The following is a 12,816-nucleotide window of genomic DNA, read 5'->3' on the forward strand; positions in this document are numbered from 1 at the left end:
TCTGACTTTGGCTCAGGTCATGATCTCCTGGTTTATGAGTTCAAGCCCCACATCAGGCTCTGTGCTGTCAGCACAGAAGCCCACTTTGGATTCTCTGTCCATCCCCCCCGCCTCTGCCCCTTCCCTGCTTGTGTTCTCTCTCTGTCTCTCTCAAAATGAATAAAGTTTTAAAAAAATGGTCCAGGGGAATTGGGGATATAGGACTTACATAAGAATATTTATTATTTTTTTAGTATTTCTGGGGAGAGGCAGAGAGAAAGAATCTGAAGCAGGAGCCCAATGTAGGGCTTGATCTCACAAACAGAGAGATCATAACCTGAGCTGAACTCAAGAGTCAGATGGTTGAGTGACTAAGCCACCCAGGTGCCCCAAGAATATTTCTTGATTTAAAATAAATGCAACTTTATAACCTTACTTAAGAAGAAACACTTGGGGCATTTAAAGATAGAAAATAAATAAGGATCTTTGAAACTCACCGAGTAAAATGTCCTGTAAATACAAACCACAAATGGTCCAAATAAGAGGCTGATTGGAATACTAAGGTGGATGAATGGGGCCCTAGTGGAGATAAGGTAGAGAAATAAACATTTATTGATCACATAGATTTTCTAGACCCTTTGGAGGTATTTTGCACATTACATCACATTTTCTATTCACAACCAGCCAGGCAAGTGGGCATTAGAATTTCCATTTCACAGACACTCAAAAGGCTCTTACACAAAAGGAGGAAAGACATTCATTTCCCTTAAACCACAAACAAAAGCCTCTTTTTCAGAAAATAAATTTTGTAACTGTTAAATAATCTGTCATGTTTACTTATGATACACAGTTATAGTTTAGTTTTAGAAGTTTTGCATTTCTTATAAACCTTGCTGTAACTAGGGTATTGACTTGTGTCAATGAAAAGAACTTAGTGCTGTATATTTTTTTGAAAATGAATATATTTTAATACTCAGTTTTAATACTCAATAACAATTATTTTCTTAGGTGTACTGCTTAATCAGAGATTCCTTTTTGCCATGAGAACAACTCACTTCTATTTTTTTCTTCATCCCATTTTTTTCTGGCTAATACGTCTTGCTATCAAACAGTAAGGCAGAAAAAATTACCGTTAGATATCTAACATTATTTAATGCAATGATAGAAATGGTTCCCTAATAAATACCCACACCCAAATTCTCTTATTTTTTCAGCAATACTGACAGATAAACAAAGCTTCAGCCATGAGAAAGCTTCATGCTGCCTTTAAACTTTAAGATTGGGTGGTGATAACTCCTCTACAGTCTCTTCATTCCACTTTCTGCCTTTTTCATTCACTGACCCGTTTCAGGCTAAAGCGCTAAAACCATGTATGCCCAACACATTCCCCACATTCCCCCAAACTTTCACCATGGTTTTCAGCCCACCCTTCTTGTGCAGATATTTCTTACTTACCTTTGGTTAATGCATCATCAGAGCTGTTCTATCACAACTTGCACACACTGATCAACATCTCACAATATGCACAAATATAAAGCAACACGGCTGGCTGACAGTGGAGCCTATAGAAGAGGTATACTGGGTGGCGGATAAGTCTATCCACTGCTTCCACGTAAACACGGTTTTATAGCAAAGGCACGAACAGCAGCCAAGAGCACAAGCAGCCGCGGCACCCTCTGAGCTTAGTTGTTATAATCAATACATGGCCAAAGTATCCCAGTGAAGTTGCAAAGATGGAACTATTTCTTAAGTGTTCTCTCTGACTGGGACAGTGAGCTTCCCCAAACTGTCAGTGAGCTCTTCAAGTCCGCATTCAGCCTCTCTCTACCTCAGGAAAAAACCAGTAAGGTATTCCACTTTGAGAAGAGGCACTTCTAACCAGTGCCTAAAGATCTGTTTTCGGCTATTGGTAGGTTTTGCTTGTGCCGCTACCTGTTTTTACATGGCGACACGTAGGTGTTTGTGGTGCCTAATCAATCATCAATGATGTCAGTCCATTTGGTGTGCAGGTATCTGAAAGGTGAACCAGCTGCATCCAGACATTAAAATCACACATTACAAATACAAATCAAAAATCCAACGTTTCAGCCATTCCCTCCAATTTATACTTCCACCGCAAATTTAACCCTGATAATTATTACATGAACTCCCTTCAAAATATGAAACAAACAGCAACTTAAAAAAAACCAATATGATGGATTACATTCATTACACCCAAATAGTTAAATAATTTATTGCTAATAAATGCAAATTTGAACTCTTAATTCAAAATAATTTAAAACCAACTCAAGGAAGCTATTGAGGGCCTGGAGGAGCACTGTGGTCCCTAGAGCAGATTTTGTAATATTATGGTAAGATATCTTGACTTGAATAGGTGGATAAGGTCTACGGTGAGGGCCTCTGCATTACTCCACTCTGCCAAATGAAAGAACTAACTTCTGGTGGAAAATATATGCACACACTTGGTCATTTGTATAAAAAGGAAAAAGTAGACAAACTAAAAATTGCTGATCTAGAATATTTAATCATCACTAAAATTTGGTAGAAATAGAAATTATCAATGCCATGAAGTTGAGAATTTCCAACTATCAGTACACTGCAGTAGCAAATGTCATTTGTCCTCATTTTTTAGAATCAAACTTGAGCTAGTTTCAGAATGGTTTATGAATGAGTATATCTATAGACCCATTATAATAATCAACTATAATAGCCTGATATATTACAAGAGTATAAAAGAGGAAGGTGTGATTTTACTTTTACAAGCAATTCTCAGCATTCATTCAACAAATACATATTCAGTTGTTGGTATATTCCAACCTCAATGAGACCAAAATAAACATATACCAATCCCTTATTGGAGGAAGATTTTTTTTCCCCACAGGAATTATAGTTTGGGTAGACATAAAATAAATTTAATGAGTTTATAACTGAGACAGTAAACTGGCCACTCAGAGGTTACAATACAGATTAGATACACTTTGGGAGCTCACGGGGTGCTAAAATATTTGAAGTGGCATTTGAAAATGGGCAGATTTCATATACTACCTTGTTTCCTGGCTTCTTTATGAAATACTAGAAGATGGCCACAAATACGGGAAGCTGAATAGCAGACCACATTCTCTCCAGTTTTCAACAGTCCTCACTCCTTGCTAACACCCCAGTGATACACTCATCTATGTCACAGGCAGGCCTGGCCCCTGAGATACCTGAGTTTTAGATCCTTGTCTTCGATAGATTCTTTCACACAAGATGGAATGAATTATGCATATCTCCAGATAAGTGTCACCCTTTTGGTCACTTATCTCAGATAACTTTTTCTATCTCAGCTCCTATCTCAATTCTTTTGTTTGTTTGTTTCATTTATTACCTTTCATTATTGTTTTATTTATTCCATTATTGATTTCTTTATTATTTTGCAAAACTATTCATTATTGCTTTTAAATTCTAGTTAGTTAACATATAGTGTAATATTCATTTCAGAAGTAGAATTTAGTGATTCATGACTTATATATAACACCCAGTGTTCATCATGGCAAGTGCTCTCCTTAATGCCCATCACCCATTTAGACCATTTCCCACTTCCCATCATCCCTCTCCATCAACCCTCAGTTTGTTCTTTATAGTTAATAGTCTCTTATTTTTCTTCCTTCCCCTATGTTCATCTGTTTTGGTTTATAAATTCTACATATGAGTTAAATTATATGGTATTTGTCTTTCTTTGACTTATTTTGCTTAATTAGCATAATACACTCTGGCTCCATCCACATCCCTGAAAGTGGAAAAATTTCATTCTTTTTGATGGCTGAGTAATATTCCATCACGTGTGTGTGTGTGTGCGCGTGTGTGTGTGTGTGTGTGTGTGTGCACATGCACACCATATCTTCTTTTCCTTATCCATTCAGCAGCTGATGAACATTTGGGGTCTTTCCTTAATTTGGCTATTGTTGATAATGCTCCTACAAATATCAAGATGCATATGCCCCTTTGAATCAGTATTTTTGTATCCATTAGGTAAGTACTTAGTAGTGCAGTTGCTGGGTATAAGGTAGTTCTATTTTTAACTTTTTGAGGAACCTCCATACCATTGTCCAGAATGGCTGCACCAGTTTGCATTCCCCCCCACAGTGTAAGAGGGTTCCCCTTTCTCCACCTTTTTGCTAACAGCTATTGTTTCCTGTGTTGTAAATTTTATTTTATTTTATTTTTTTAAATTTCTTTTTAATGTTTATTTTTGAGAGAGAGTGAGGCAGAATGTGAGCAGGGGAGGGGCAGAGAGAGAGGGAGACACAGAATCCGAAGCAGGCTCCAGGCTCTGAGCTGTCAGCACACAGCCTGACGCAGGGCTCAAACTCACAGACTGTGATACCATGACCTGAGCCAAAGTCAGATGCTTAGCTGACTGAGCCACCCAGGTGCTGCATCCTGTGTTGCCATTCCAACAGGTGTGAGGTGGTATTTCACTGTGGTTTTGATTTGTATTTGACTGATGAGTAATGTTGAGCATCTTTGCATGTTAGCCATTCATATGTCTTCTTTTTTGTTTGTTTGTTTTTAAGTAGGATCCATGCCCAGCATGGAGGCCCAACATGGGGCTTGAACTCACAACCCTGAGATCAAGACCTGAGCAGAGATCAAGAGTTAGACGTTTAACCAACTGAACCATCCAGGCATCTCCTGTGTGTCTTCTTTAGAAAAAAATGTCTATTTATGTCTTCTGTCCATTTTTTTATGTGGATTATTTGTTTCTTGGGTTTTGAGTTTGATAAGTTTTTATAGATTTGTTAAAACCTTTAGCAGACATGTCATTTGCAAATATCTTCTCCCATTCTGTAGGCTGCCTTTTACTTTTGTTGATTGTTTCCTTTGCTGTGCAGAAGCTTTTGATCTTGATGGGATCCCAATAGCTCATTTTTGCTTTTGCTTCCCTTGCCTCCAGCAACATGTCTAGTAAGTTGCTCCAACTGAGGTCAAAGAGGTTGCTGCCTGTGTTCTCCTCAAGGATTTTGGTGATTTCCTCTCTTACATTTAGGTGTCTCATCCATTTTGAATTTATTTTTGTGTAGGTGTAAGAAAGTGGTCCAGTTTCATTCTTCTACATGTTGATGTCCAGTTTTGCCAACACATTTTTTGAAGACACAGTCCTTTTTCCATTGGATATTCTTTCCTGTTTTTGTTTGCTTGTTTTAAGAATAGTTGACCATATAGTTGTGAGTTCTTTTCTGTATTTTCTATTCTGTTCCATTGATCTGAGTGTCTGATTTTGTGCCACTACCATACTGTCTTGATGACTACAGCTTTGTAATATAGCTTGAAGTCCAGAAGTGTGATGTCTCCAGTTTTGCTTTTCATTTTCAAGATTGCTTTGGCTACTCTAGGTCTTTTATGGTTCTATACAAATTTTGGGATTGTTTGTTCTGTCTCTGTGAAAAATGCTGGCGTTATTTCGATAGGGATTGCATTACATGTGTATATCATGTTGGGTAGTTTAGACATTTTAACAATATTTCTTCTAATCCATGAGCATGGAATATTTTCCATTTCTTTGTTATCATCTTCAGTTTCTTTCATAAGTCTCCTATAGTTTTCAGAGTACAGATCTTTTACCTCTTTAGTTAGGTTTATTCCTAAGTGTATTATAGTTTTTGGTGCAATTGTAAATGGGATCGATTCCATGATTTCTCTTTCTGCTCTTCATTATTGGTGTATAGAAATGCAACAGATTTTTGTATGTTGATTTTGTGTCCTGCAACATTATTGAATTTGTGTATCAGTTCTAGCAATTGTTTGGTGTAGTCTTTCGGGTTTTCTACATAGAGTATCACATGGTCTATGAATAGTGAAAGTTTGACTTCTTCCTTGCTGATTTGGATACCTTTTATGTCTTTTTGTTGCCTGATTGCTGAGGCTAGGACTTCTGATTCTATGTTAAATAGCAATGGTGAGAGTGGACATCCTGTCTTGTTCTTGACCCTAGGGGAAAAGCTCTGTTTTTTCCCATTGAGGATGATATTAGCTGTGCATCTTTCATATATGGTGTTTGTGACATTGAGGTGTGCTCCCTTTATTTCTACTTTGTTGAGGATTTTTATCAAGAATGGATGCTATACTTTGTCAAATGCTTTTTCTGCATCTGTTGAGGAGATCGTAAGGTTCTTACCCTTTCTTTTATTAATGTGGTGTATCACATTGATTGATTTGTGAATATCAAACTATACTTGCAGCCCAGGAATAAATTCCACTTTATCGTAGTGAATCATTATTTTAATGTACTGTTCATTTTTTTTTTTTTTTTAGTATCTTGTTGAGAATTTTTGCATCCATGTTCATCAGGGGTATTGGCCTGTAATTCTCCTTTTTAATGGGGTCTTTGGTTTTGGAATCAAGCTAATGCTGGCTTCATAGAAAGAGTTTGGAAGTTTTCCTTCCATTTCTATCTTTTGGAATAGTTTGAGAAGAATAGGTATTAACTCATCTTTAAATGTTTGGCATAATTACCCCTGTGAAGCCATCTGGCCCTGGACTATTGTCGGTTAAAGATTTTTGATTACTAATCCAATTTCTATGCTGGTTATGGGTCTGTTCAAATTTTCTATTTCTTCCTGTTTCAATTTTGGTACTATATATGTTTCAGGAATGTATCCATTTCTTCTTATCGACATATAATTTTTCATAACAATATTCTCATAATTGTATTTCTGTGGTGTTGGTTGTGATCTCTCCTCTTTCATTCATGACTTTATTTTTATAGGTACTTTTTATTTTCTTTTTGAAAAGTCTGGCTGCACTTTATCAATTTTATTAATATGTTCAAAGAACCAGCCCCTAGTTTCAGTGATATGTTCTACTGTTTTGTTATTGTTTCTTTATCATTTATTTCCACCCTGCTGTTTATTATTTCCCTTCTTATGCTGAATCTAGGCTTCATTTGCTGTTCCTTTTCTGGTTCCTTTTTGGGTAAGGTTATTTTGTGTATGTTTGAGACTTTTCTTGCTTCTTGAGGTAGACTTGTATTGCTATATGCTTCCCTCTTTTGACCGCCTTTGTTGCATCCCAAAGGTTTTGAACTGTCGTGTTTTCATTTTTATTGGCTTTCATGTATTTTTTTTCATTTCTTCTTTAATTTCCTGGTTAACCCATTCATTCTTTAATAGGATATTCCTTAACTTCTGTGTATTTGTGGTCTTCCCAAATTTTCCTGTGGTTGACTTCAGGTTTCAAAGCCTTGTGGTCAGAAAATATCCATGTTATGATCTCAAACTTTTTGTATTTGCTGAAGCCTGATTTGTGTGAGCCAGTATGTGATCTATTCTGGAGAATGTTCCATGTGTACTCACAAAGAATATACATTCTGCTGCTTTAGGATGAAATTTTCTGAATATTTTTGTTAAGTCCATCTTGTCCAGTGTATCGTTCAAAGCCATGGTTTCCTTGATTTTCTGCTTAGACAATCTGTCCATTGCTATAAGTGGGGTGTTAATGCCCTCTACTATTATTGTATTATTATCAATGAGTTTCTTTATGTTTGTTATTAATTGATTTATATATTTGGGTTCTCTGTAGTTGGGGGCATAAATGTTTACAATTGTTCCATCTTCTTTTTGGATAGATCCTTTTATTATAATATAGTGCTCTTCTTCATCTCTTGTTACAGTCTTTGGTTTAAAATCTATTTTATCTGATATAAGTATGGCTACTCCCACTGTGTATCCATTAGCATGATAGATGGTTCTCCATGCCCTCACTTTCAATCTGCAGATGTCTTTAGGTCTAAAATGAGTCTCTGATAGGTATCATGTAGATAGTTTTTTTTTTTTTTTATCCATTCTGAAACTTTATGTCTTTTGACTGGAACATGTAGTCCATCTATATTTAGAGTGATTATTGATAGATATGAATTTAGTGCCCTTGCTTTACCTATAAAGTCGTTGTTTCTGGAAATTTCTCTGTTCCTTTCTAATCTTTGTTGCCTTAGTCTTTCTATCCCAAAGAGTCCCCTTTAATATTTCTTGTAGGACTGGTTTTGTGGTCACAAACTCCTTTAGTTTTTGTTTTTCTGGGAAATTCTATTTCTCCTTCTATTCTGAATGACAGACGTTCTGGAGAAAGTATTCTTGGCTGCATATTTTTCCCATTCAGCACATTGAATACATCATGCAGCCTTCTGGCCTGCTAAGTTTCTGTGGGTAGGTCTGCTGATAATCTTATTTGTCTTCCCTTATAATTTAGGGACTTCTTTTCCCTTGCTGCTTTTGGGATTTTTTTCCTTATCTCTGTATTTTGTAAATTTTACTATGATATGTCTTGGTGTTGACCTGCTTTTGATGTGAAATCCCTGTGCCTCCTGAATTTGGATGTCTGTTTCCTTTCCCAGTTTAAGAAAGTTTTCAGCTATAATTTGCTTGAATAAATCTTCTCCTTTTTCCCTCTCTTCTTCTGGGACTCCTATGATAGGGAACTATGTCACTGCGTTCCCTAAGTCTACCTTCATGATCTAATATTTTTCTTTCCCTCTTCCTCCCATCTTCATTATCTTTCATAACTTTATAATCTATATCACTTATTCATTCCTCTCATTCTTCCATCCTTGTGGTCATTATTATCAGTGAGTTTTGCATCTTGGTTGTAGCATTTTTTTTATTTTGGCCTGACTAGATTTTAGGTCTTTTATCTCTGCTGTAAGGGATTCCTTGCTTTTCTCAAGCCCAGCTAGTATCCTTGTAAATCTAATTTTAAATTTTGGATCAGGCATATTACTTAAATCCCTTTTGTTAAGATCGCTGACTATGACCTTTCCTGGTTCTTTCTTTGGGGATGAATGCCTCCTTGTCGCATTTTGTCTAGGTCTCCATCTTCTGTGTGTTAGGAAAGCCTCTTATGTCTCTTGCTCCTGAAGGTAATGGACTTATTAAGAAGAGGTCATAGGGCCTAGTGCTTCAGGAAGTGTTTCTGGTATATACTGTGTGCACTCTGCTGTTGTGTTTGGCTGCTCTTTCCCTCAGGTTGGTCTTCTTCAGAATTTCTTCTCACCTACAGAGGGGAGTGTTTGGACCTTGTCCAGCGTGTAAAAAGTTTTAGCTAGATGTGCTTTGGTCTGTTTGTTAAAAGAGGCCAGATCCTATTTCCATTAGAACTTAAGCTTTGTAGCACTCTATGGTCAATAGACTTGGTGCATGCAGGGTGGTTTGTGCTGGTCTTCTGGGGTGAGGGGCCTGCTACTGCTCTGGCTTTCAGGCACACTTGCCCTAGTTAAAAAGCACAAGCAGAGAGCAGGGGAGTGGGGCTTGATGTAAGTGGCTCAAGCCTCCACTGTGTGTTGTGCAGCTCACTGAAGTCTGGCGGTGCTGATGGGTGGGGATAAAAATGGAGTCAGCCCACACTTTCTTTCCTGAAAAGGAGAGTTTGTGCCCACCACTGTCCAGATAGCCCTCACAGAAAAGCAAACAATCTTCCATTTGTCCAAGACATTCCTCAGATCCCTGCTTTCACCCTACCTGTGTCTGGGTGGTCTCCCCTCCAATGGCACAGTGCTTCTGTGTTTTATCTCCAACATACCATCTGAGCTTCAAAACTCCAAATTTAAGGGACCCAGCGTGGTGTAGACCCACACTGATCCTCTGGGAGAGGGTCTCCCTGCACTGTGGTTGGTGCCAGTTTGTCCAGAAGAACATTCTCATGAACATTCAGGGGCTTGGAGTTTATGGTAAAGCATAGAAAAAAGCCCGTGTCCAGGTTAGCTGCCCCCAGTAAATGTCTCTGCCCTTATGCTAATGAATGGGGCAGTGCAATGGTGCCTACTGGCTCTTTTGCCCCCTGAGGGGCAGTGCCACCTCTCCCAAATGCACTCCAAGAAGGGGAACTATCTCTCCTAATGCGACCCAGGTGATCCTTAGACCATGCTTTCAGCTCCCAGGCCTCTGCTCTACTTCTCCCTAGGAGCACCACTATGCCTGCCAGGCCCCACACTGGCCCTGGCTCAGACTTCTAAAACTTTTCAGTCTGTGAGCTCCACTGCTTGTAAAAAAAAATGATAATCAGCTCCTCTTGTTTTCCTGTCACTGGTTTTGTGGAAGTGTTTTTCTTGTGCAATTCCCTGTGCTGTCTCGCTCTCTTTCTCTCTCTCTCTCATCTCTTCATGATCAGGGCTCCCTCCCTTCCACAGCACCTGTGATTCTTTTCCCTCCAAAAGCACATCTCTGCATCTCCTACCTTCCACAGCGTGGCCTCTTTTCTCCCTCTAGTTGTGCAGCTTGTTCTCTCAGTCCTCAGATTTTTTGGGTGCTCAGAATTATTTGATATTTATCTAGCTGTGTTCAAGGGACAAGGCATTCATAGGGTCCCTCTACTACTCTGCCATCTTAACTCCTCTGTATCCAAATTCTTGTTCAAATATCCCCAGATCTTAAGAAATGTATCTGTTAATAATATAATTAATACAAATCTAATTACATCTTATTTTATAATTAAAATGAATTGAAGGTATTATCTACAAAAAATTAAATACATGCTAGAAACAAATTTTAAATTTAGGTAATTAAAATGTTCCATGAATCAAAATGGCATCCTTAATTAATCAATTGTTGTGAATAATATTTTCTCCATAATTCTATTAGTATAAATGTATAGAATTAGTTAGACATTGTCTCTGGATCTGGTTACATTGTTTGGTATAGTATCTAAAAATTAATCACTGCTGTCTTTCCCTTATTTTGAGAAGTGATAATCCCAGGGGCATAGACTGCTATTTGTATCCTACAATGTCAGGGACAGTGGGGAGGTGCTATTTCTCCTGGAATGCTCATCCACAGCATCATTTTATACCTAAATCTCTACAAATAAAACTTTATTTCTAGGATTTACAAGTGCTGCCTTTTGTCATGCCAAAAGTTAAATACATGATAAGTTGTTAGAAAGATTCTTGATCAACTCTAGACAAATTCAGGAAGAAAAACTCAGATAGTGGACTATGTTTTAGACACAAATTTTGTAGAAGAAACTTTTAGAAACACAGCAGTCTATATGCAAACAAATATGGTCAGATGAGTAGGTAGAGTCATATATAAGTGAGGTAACTAGATACAGGTTTATATACTCAATAACAAAGAAAAAAAAGGCAAATGTAACTACCTATACCACCCAAATTAGAATGTTAGAGCAAGCAAGGAGAATGATGTGCACCTGTGACAACAAAGAAAGGGGACCGGTGAGAATACCAACTGAAGATACAGTTAAAGGCATGGAGTCCAGACAGACCATCCTGGAATGAATGGCAAAGAACAAGTCAAATGGGATATCTGAAATGCACTATTGACCTCAGGTGTTCAGGTCACAGATGACACAAGATAGAGATTTACAAAAGGTGAGGGTGGGTCTAAGGAAGCTGTGTAAGCAAAAGGAATTACCAGATTAGGACACTGTCTGGTGCATACTTTATTCAATCTAACTAAACAGGAAAGCCAGTGCCACATCCACTGGAGTCCCTGTTCTGGATTTTCAAACCAACTCAATAGGTACACTTTTTCTGGAGCTCAAACAACCACTTCCATCTGAGGTTTATGGTTGGTCTTCCAGATACTAGAGCAAGGATAGCACTAATGAACTAACAGCAAGGATGAACTAATAAATTCATCAGATTAGAAGGTAGTGATAGCAATGGATACATTGAGTACTAGGTTGATAGGACTGTTGTGATCAATCACTGATGTCTATCATGAGTTTTGGACTGTACCCTGAGACACAAGTGTCTGGTGTTCCAACACAGAAGGGTGTTTGGAAACTGACTCCAATTTACAAAAAGGGAAATTGTAGTCTTTTATTTTTTGGAAATTTTAGCCTTTTAGGAAGAGTGTAACAACAACATTTTCAACCTCACAAATTATTCTTGTAGGGTAGAGCTGTTCTTCTTCCCTAGGAGCCTAGGGATGGCTTTTACTGACTGAGAAGGTCTAAGTATCTGGAAACAACCTAGAATCAAACCTTTTGAGGAGAGAAGAGAGGACAGAGAGGGAAAGTTTGGGGCACAGAACTTCACCACACATGCACAAAATTCAAGCTTACCTCTCACTGGAAGGACAAGAAGCAACATTGAATCTGTTACCATAGGTCTCCAGTTTTTAAGACTTTGCCAGTTGTATGTGGTTCTCTTTTGATATAGTATAACCTTTTATCAGAAAAATACTTACGGGAAAAACCTTTAAGTTTAACATAAAACCTAATTCTTTTTGCTTCTATTGAAACTTGGAAGACTGGATCCTTATTAGAGTGCATTTCTACAAAGAGATAAACATTTTAAAAAATAAGCATGAATGGAATCCAGGATAAAATGCATCCATTTGTGCAGGAAAATAGCTTTTACTGAAGAAAATGGCACAAATTCATCATATGGAGAAAAATGTCATTTCAAAGCCTATTTCCAAGATCAAAATGCAGAACTTTTAATACAATATATTAGCTTTTTAGACACTCTAAATCTACAACTTTTTACAGCCAAAGGGTTTTTTTTTTTCAATCTTTTTGAGAACATCAGCAATTAATTACCCCCTATCAATAGAGAAATTGTCAAAACTCGTTTAAAAACACCTGGAAAGGAACCTCAGCTAAAAAGGGCTTTGTAAATTGTTGCATACCAGGGACACTATGTTGAATGACAGTTTTACTTAAGTGTTTTAATTAATCTTTGTATATAATGGCGTACTAAATGCATATTACCAACTTTATGAAATAAACTCTCATGTCAGGACTGCTAGTTTTTGTCTTGCTCATGTTAAATGCATTTCAACATGCCGTGACATACAGCTAATAAAAGGGCATCTGTCACAAGGGACTAAGTACCAAAATCAA

This window comes from Lynx canadensis, chromosome A1 (genome assembly GCF_007474595.2).
Source record: "Lynx canadensis isolate LIC74 chromosome A1, mLynCan4.pri.v2, whole genome shotgun sequence".
NCBI classification, from domain to species: Eukaryota; Metazoa; Chordata; class Mammalia; order Carnivora; family Felidae; genus Lynx; species Lynx canadensis.